We start from the raw sequence: 6,983 nt of genomic DNA on the forward strand, positions 1-6,983 counted from the left end.
ATATAAATAAAATGACAATCATTATAAAATAATTAAACAATATAAAAGATGAACACCTTAATAATGTTAAGCAAATAAATGAGGTTAGGGACACCCCACTAAATAAATATACATAAAAAATAACATAAATAAATAAAAATAGTAGTAGATAAAATTTTAAAGAGATAAGGTTCTCCTCCCCCTTACATGGATAAGTAGGAGCTAAAACTTGAGCAGAACCTCCCCCCTCTGGATTCCCTCTTTCTTTCCCTCTCTTTCCCTCTTTCTTTCTCTTTCTCTTTCTCTCTCTCTCTCTCTCTCTCTCTCTCTCTTTCTCTTTCTCTCTCTAAATTTCCACTTCTGGCTGTATGATTTTTTTCACAGCCCCCTGCCTCCTATTTATAGGCAATCTGACGCACCCAGAACGACCTGTACTGATTTCGGAACGGCCCATTCCGGAACGTTCAAATATGAGTAAAATTCTCAACTGGAACGGCCCGTTCTAATATCGGAACGGCCCGTTTTCAAAAAGCAGAACGGCCCGTTCTGAAACCAAAACGGCCCGTTCTCAATCTCAGCAGAACGGCCCGTTCTCCCTCCGGAACGGCCCGTTCTCCTTGTTGGAACGGCCCGTTCTGGGCCCGTTCTCAACTTGAAATTTCAGTATATTTTTATTGCTTGGAACGACCCGTTCCAAGTTACCCTTTTACCCCTCAAACTTTAATAAAATTGCAAAAATGCCATTAATAATAAAATTACAAAAATACCCTTATTCCTTTATTAAAATTACAAAATGCCATTAATTACAAAAATACCTTTTTAAAAAAATTGGGGTGTTACAAAAAATGTTTAATTGTTGGAAATTAATCAACACATCTAAGTTGAAAATCTTTAGCGTTGTTACACAAAAAATCATGACTTATTTCTAAATTTTTTTAAGAAATTTGCCCATTAACTTTGAATGTCTTCCAGTTTGATTTCCGACAACGGTGCTACATCATGAAAAAACTGTAACATACAACATGATATTAGTTAGATCATAATCATTAAAAGAAATTAATCAATGTTGTTAAAGTAAAAAAATTATACTCCCTAATAAAAAAGTAAAAAATTATAGTATCCCAATTCAATCATTTGTTATCTCCCTTCCAATTATGTCTAACATTCAATTCATCATTTAGTATCAACATTCATAACCTCCTTGTCGCCAATTACTCTAAAATGAATAGAAAATTGATTTGTATTAGTAATTTTTTAATTAAAATAATAAAAGGCATTTTTTAGACATATATATTAAGGTTACAAACCACTTACCATGGGATAAATCCAATCTAGGTTCTTTGATTGTGTCGTAGACCTACCACCCATGACATTATATACGACTGTCGCAACCCAAAAATTTCTGATCTTGCGACCTATGATTTAGACATCCTTTTGAAAGTCTCATCAATTAAGGAATGCCCGGACACCAAACTAATCCTTAATTAATGGTTTTGAAAATAGGTTCATGGAGTCGCCACCAATGTTTTACTCAAAACATTAGAAAAAGAAAAGGTTTTTAAAGGTCCAATAATGACCTTGATAACCAGAATTGGGTTTGGTGGTCGGTTACGTGTAGGGAAGGTATTAAGCACCCATACAACGCCCTTAATCGGTACCCTATGGCGAAGTTAACATTATAAACAATAATAATATAAATATTAAATCTCCTTTTATTGATGATTATTTACATGCTTGAAATTTAAATTAAACAATTAACTCTAAAATATCTACATGATTATTTTTATTATAACAATACTTATCAAAAATAAGAAATAAAAGAGAGAGAAGAGTAATTGAAATACCTCGTAGCAAGCTTTGTTAAATCTTACGATATGGAAATTCTAGGTGCTTTGTGGCAACCTTTCACACTACACAAATGTCTCACAAATCTCAAGAAATACAATAGGAGATAGAGAGAGAAATTTTGAGCTCTAAGGAGTCTTGAACGAAATTTTGAGGCCCTGAGAATTGTGCCCAAGCTGTCTATTTATAGGCATCAGAAAGTGGCACTACTACAAGGACGCAAATCTACATCGGTTCTGGAAGGTGATCTACATCGGTTTTATAACCGATGTAGAATAGACCGACGTAGTAATAAGAAAAATTCTACATCGGTTCTTAAAACCGATGTAGATTTGAGTCTACATCTACATCGGTTGTATGGAAAACCGATGTAGATGTAGACTCAAATCTACATCGGTTCTCCATACAACCGATGTAGATCTAGACTCAAATCTACATCGGTTCTAAGTAGAACCGATGTAGACGTTATTAAAAAAAAAAAATTCTGTTATTTTTTTACATTCCTTGTGGGTTACCTGTATAAACATATTTTATTTATAACAGCAAACCAAAACCCAGAAATGCAATCAATTGGATAGGACCATTCTATTGCTGCAGCCATTGTGTATTGAATTTTGATGTTTATGTTCAAATTCTAGCCAGTAGCCACTAATGCAATGAATTCTATCCCTTAAACAGTTTTGGAACCTTCCTCCATAAACAGAAATCTCCTATACTAACCAACATAACCAAATTCCATGAATCAAAAACCGGAAGAAATAGAAAAACAAATCAATACACACATGTAGATTATACCCACTTAAATAACTTATATTTGTTATGAAGGATGATTCAGATAGTTTCTCTCAAGGTTTACTTAGTAGTTTTAGAAAAAAATTCTGTTTCCATCAACAAAAAATATCTGTCTATTTTTTCCATTTCAAGAACAAATTGTCTTCAGCAATTACAGTATGATTAGTTAAATATTTGTGACATAAAATTCAATATATCTTGAATTATGAATAACATTTACTTTAATACAGTTCAATATTCCGCACATAAAATGTTTCTAGTGTAGGTTGAAGATCATAAGTAGTTTATTTGTCAGAAGTCAGAACAACCCATGAGAAAACAACAAAGCTTCTTTCATGCATTGGGGTAATCCTTACCAAAACTACAAAGCAAAGTTATTGAAAATCATAAATGAAATATACCCATTTTACCATATTGAGACTTTTAAGCTTTGTAGTTTGTGACAATCTTTATGGCTTATGAGAAGTCTACCCTTAAATCCAATATTTCTTATCTTTATATTAAAGTTTGGCTTATGGTACACTATATAAAACTACGTAAATCTGTTTTACCATATTTGATTTCATTATACACCAAATAATAACTACACTCCACTGAAACTAAACAATAACTGCCACGTACACAACTAGACTAAATGTAGTTCCAAAAATAAAATTCAACTTTAGCACTCAGCATTTAAATATAATTATCAAAATGAATGAGGATATAAACATAAAGCCCCAAACCTGGCAAGCAAATGAAAAAAAAGTAATAAGCATGAGCTATTGTGAAGAACCTGCCAACAAAAGAAAAAAATAACAATAAAATGAATAAAAAAAACTAGCTAAGTATAAAGATCATAACTTGAGTGTATATACTTCAAGCCTCGAAGAAGCTGATAGAGTTTAAGGTACCTTACTAAGAAGATATCACAAACTAAGAAGTGTTGACTAATGGATGTCAAGAAGAGAAGTATCACCCTCTGCACACTTCCTGCCAAATCAAAATCAAGTTTAAGATTTATGCTAGTTACGGATTCCATTTATATTAAAAGATATTCAAAATACAACTTGTTGTTAAAGATTGTTCTTAATATGCTAGTCAGGACAATGAATTGCATCCATATCCTGGTCATTGAGAAATATCTAAAAATTGTTAGCAGAAATTAAATATAAAAACACAATTTTTCATATTTTGCCAGGGTAGGATCTTTGGCTACAACCACTCTGACTGTTATGATTTTTTGCTTGTTATTTTTGTTTCTTGAGAGATTGCCTATAATTAAATTTTTTTCATTGAGTGACATCAATTCAGTTTGAATAAATAGCTAACCGATAAAAGAAAAAAAGGAGGGGCCAGAATCCAATTGTCACATACCACTACCCTCAGCAATTTGGCAGCAAATTTGACTGCTATCCACACACCACTGAGTTCCCTGTAGCAGCCAACAAGCACAACATTCATTATCAATCTGAATTTTGAATTCTCGATGGCAAATGCTTCATGTCAGATTTAATACTTTCTAAATTCATTGCAGCCTAGTTAGATTTCCAGAGATAGAGAAATTTCACAGTTATCCTTCTCACAATATCATACTGAAAATGGTTAAATCCTTACAAGAAATTGAAGTCTATATTTTCTTCTACCATCTCAAAATCCATTCCATCTTTATCAAAAACAAATCAAACCATTTAGGAAATCAAACACAAGGCGAACAAAACAGGTATTTTAAACACTTGAATGCAGAACCTATGCTAAACCCATTTTTTCATCTCTAGAGTTCTTGATCAAATTAAAACCCGTATGATAAGAGGAAAAAAAATAAGCCATGACTTGATTTTCCAAAACCATATTAAAGCAAAAGAAGTAATCCATCTGCACTGATTGAATGAAGCTTACCTTTCAAAGTTTTAGTAACTATGATTGTATATATTCTGATCTGCACTGAGATTTTTCAACTTGCATCAGTTGTAAATCAATTACACCCTCATATTAGAAGCAGAGTAAACTTTCAAGGTTCTAGGAAAATAGGAATCATATTCATTTTATGAATTACACTTTGACAATACGGGACTACTATTTGTAATTCAGTAGTTGTCTTCTCTTTGTCTTTATTTTTATTTTCTGGTTGAAAAAATTAAAAATTAAAAACACTCAACTAATCTCTTTTAAATGCCTCCTAGATACTATGAACAAAATAACGATTGTAAAATATATGAAATGCATACATATGATCAAACAAGATTTTAAAACCATTACTCATTTACACTAGATACTTTCATTTTTGTTTTGTTCTAATCATTTTTGTTTTTCAGATTAGAAAGAGAACTACAACACAACCAATAACCACAGTTGCACTTGATACCACACAAACTGGAGCCATTGAAACTGCACCCAGAAAATCCATTGACACGTTTGGACAAAGAACTTCTATATATATACCGTGGTGTAACAATCTATTTTATTTTAAACCTATGAAAAGATATGCATGAATATTTAATATTTGTTATGTATGAATATGAGCCATCAGAAATCTTTCAGCAACTATGTGCAACTACCAGTGTATTCTGCAACTATGTGCTTTCAATTGCCACATTGGTCCACGTAATGTTTAGGCATACAAAATATGAAGTTACTTAATAATTGAATGTTACACAATTAATCCTAGAGATGATAACAATATTATAAGGTTGGTCTGGAGGAATTTGAGGAAAAAGGTTGGTGGATGTGGGTTAGTTCGAGTTTTAGAAAGTTAAATAACAAAAGGCACATGAGAAAGGCAATTAGCTTTTTTGCTGCAAAAAAGTCAAATAGGGCCTCTTTCACCCATCATAATGACAGAGAGTCTGTGATAGATTTGCACCCAAGATTCATCATCATTGTTCTCTGATATTTCTTTTATAATATATGGTGCCCCTAAAGAGATCATCTACATAATAAAATAGAAAAGATAAATGTATCATCCGCTCTCTTTTTCACTTTATTTTCTTTTGAGAGAATCAAATGGTGAATTGGTGAATGATATTTTTCACTCTCACTTGATTATGTATCTCTCGTTCTATTATTGTGCACTCAACAGGTTTCACTTTCGCCCATATTATAATTATTATCTACAGTGACAGGCCTGTTGCATGAAAGTTTCATACATTTGGGGGTGGGGTGCAGCTTTATAACATTGCTTTTTGTTTGAAGTTAAAAGTGTAACATAAATTTTCCTAATCGAACAACCCGAGAAAAAACAACAACAAACAGAAAAGGAGGCCTTAACAGCAGCAAGAACAGTTGCTTTAAAGAAGAACGGGGGAAACACGGGTTAACCAACACACAACACAAAACAAAACGATCATGGCTGAAAAGTGAAGACCCAGATTAAGATTTTTTAAAAACATCAAAACTTAGAGACAATTGAAGACCCCCACAAGCAAAAAATAATCCAACAACCAAAATCACAGATTTACACTAAAACAAATAAAACAGAGTTACACTCAAACAAGATCAGATTTAAAGAAACGTCAAAATGCAGGGTAAATAAACTTCTTTTTACGAACCTTTGGCCTTTTTAATTAGGAGGAATCCAGAATGCTACGACAATGTGAATCAAACCCTAATCACAGATTCAACCTTCGTGCAGGGACTCCAATATGACCGTTCGCAAGAAGAACAAAACCTTAATTCATAATTTCAAAACACAGTAAGAATCCGAAAACCAAACAATGACATTTTTGAAGCTCTAGTAGAATTATAGATTACAAATCTAAACTTCAAAACCAAAAGAGAAGAACGACAATGCTTACCATTACTGTCTGGAAACGAAACAGAAGTCTTGCATCCAAAGTAGGTGCGTTCTTTCTTTGCAAATCAATGACAATGCTTAGCGAGTTCACGGTTCTTTGTACGTGGGAAAGGCTTGCTTCGAGACTTCAAGTTCACCAGGGGAAATGCTTCCAGATTTTAGGGTTTATCAGGGGAGAGGGTTCATGAGGGGAAAGGGCGCGCGCGGATATGCCTCTGATTTGAGGGGAGGAATATTACATCGGTCACCAAGTGAACCGATGTAGATCTCAAAACTTTTTAGGATTATTTACGACAATGCCACCGCCTTTTGCAATACTACATCGGTTCCATAAAAATGATGTAGAATATTATATATTTACATCGGTCCCATCCAAAACCGATGTAAATATGCAATGTATCATGCTCTTAATTACGAGAATGCCACCGCGATTTATTTCTACATCGGTTTTACTAAAACCGATGTAAAATTGGTGACGTAAAATAGTTTCTTTCTAGTAGTGTGGCCAGAACAGCCCGTTCCAAAACCGGAACGGCCCGTTCTGGATCTGAACGTTGTGTGTTAATCACGCACCTAGAAACGACCCATTCTGAAC

The 6,983-nt window shown here is 33.3% G+C and overlaps 1 long non-coding RNA gene across 2 annotated transcripts; it reads right to left on the reverse strand.

Annotated features, from left to right (window-relative positions):
* Positions 1-729: 729 nt before the first annotated feature.
* Positions 730-6,759, reverse strand: LOC145958229 (uncharacterized). 2 transcript variants are annotated; one of them, XR_014433883.1, is made up of 6 exons: positions 6,390-6,759; positions 6,144-6,262; positions 4,495-4,539; positions 3,973-4,030; positions 3,510-3,588; positions 730-3,391 (listed from the first exon to the last, which is right to left on the reverse strand). It is a non-coding gene; the product is annotated as an uncharacterized LOC145958229 (long non-coding RNA). The 2 variants fall into 2 exon arrangements; XR_014433882.1 differs by lacking the exon at positions 4,495-4,539 and having other exon boundaries at positions 6,390-6,701.
* Between the last annotated feature and the right edge of the window lie 224 nt (positions 6,760-6,983).

This window comes from Cajanus cajan, chromosome 5, assembly GCF_000230855.2.
Source record: "Cajanus cajan strain Asha chromosome 5, NIPB_CcT2T_4, whole genome shotgun sequence".
Lineage (NCBI taxonomy): Eukaryota > Viridiplantae > Streptophyta > Magnoliopsida > Fabales > Fabaceae > Cajanus > Cajanus cajan.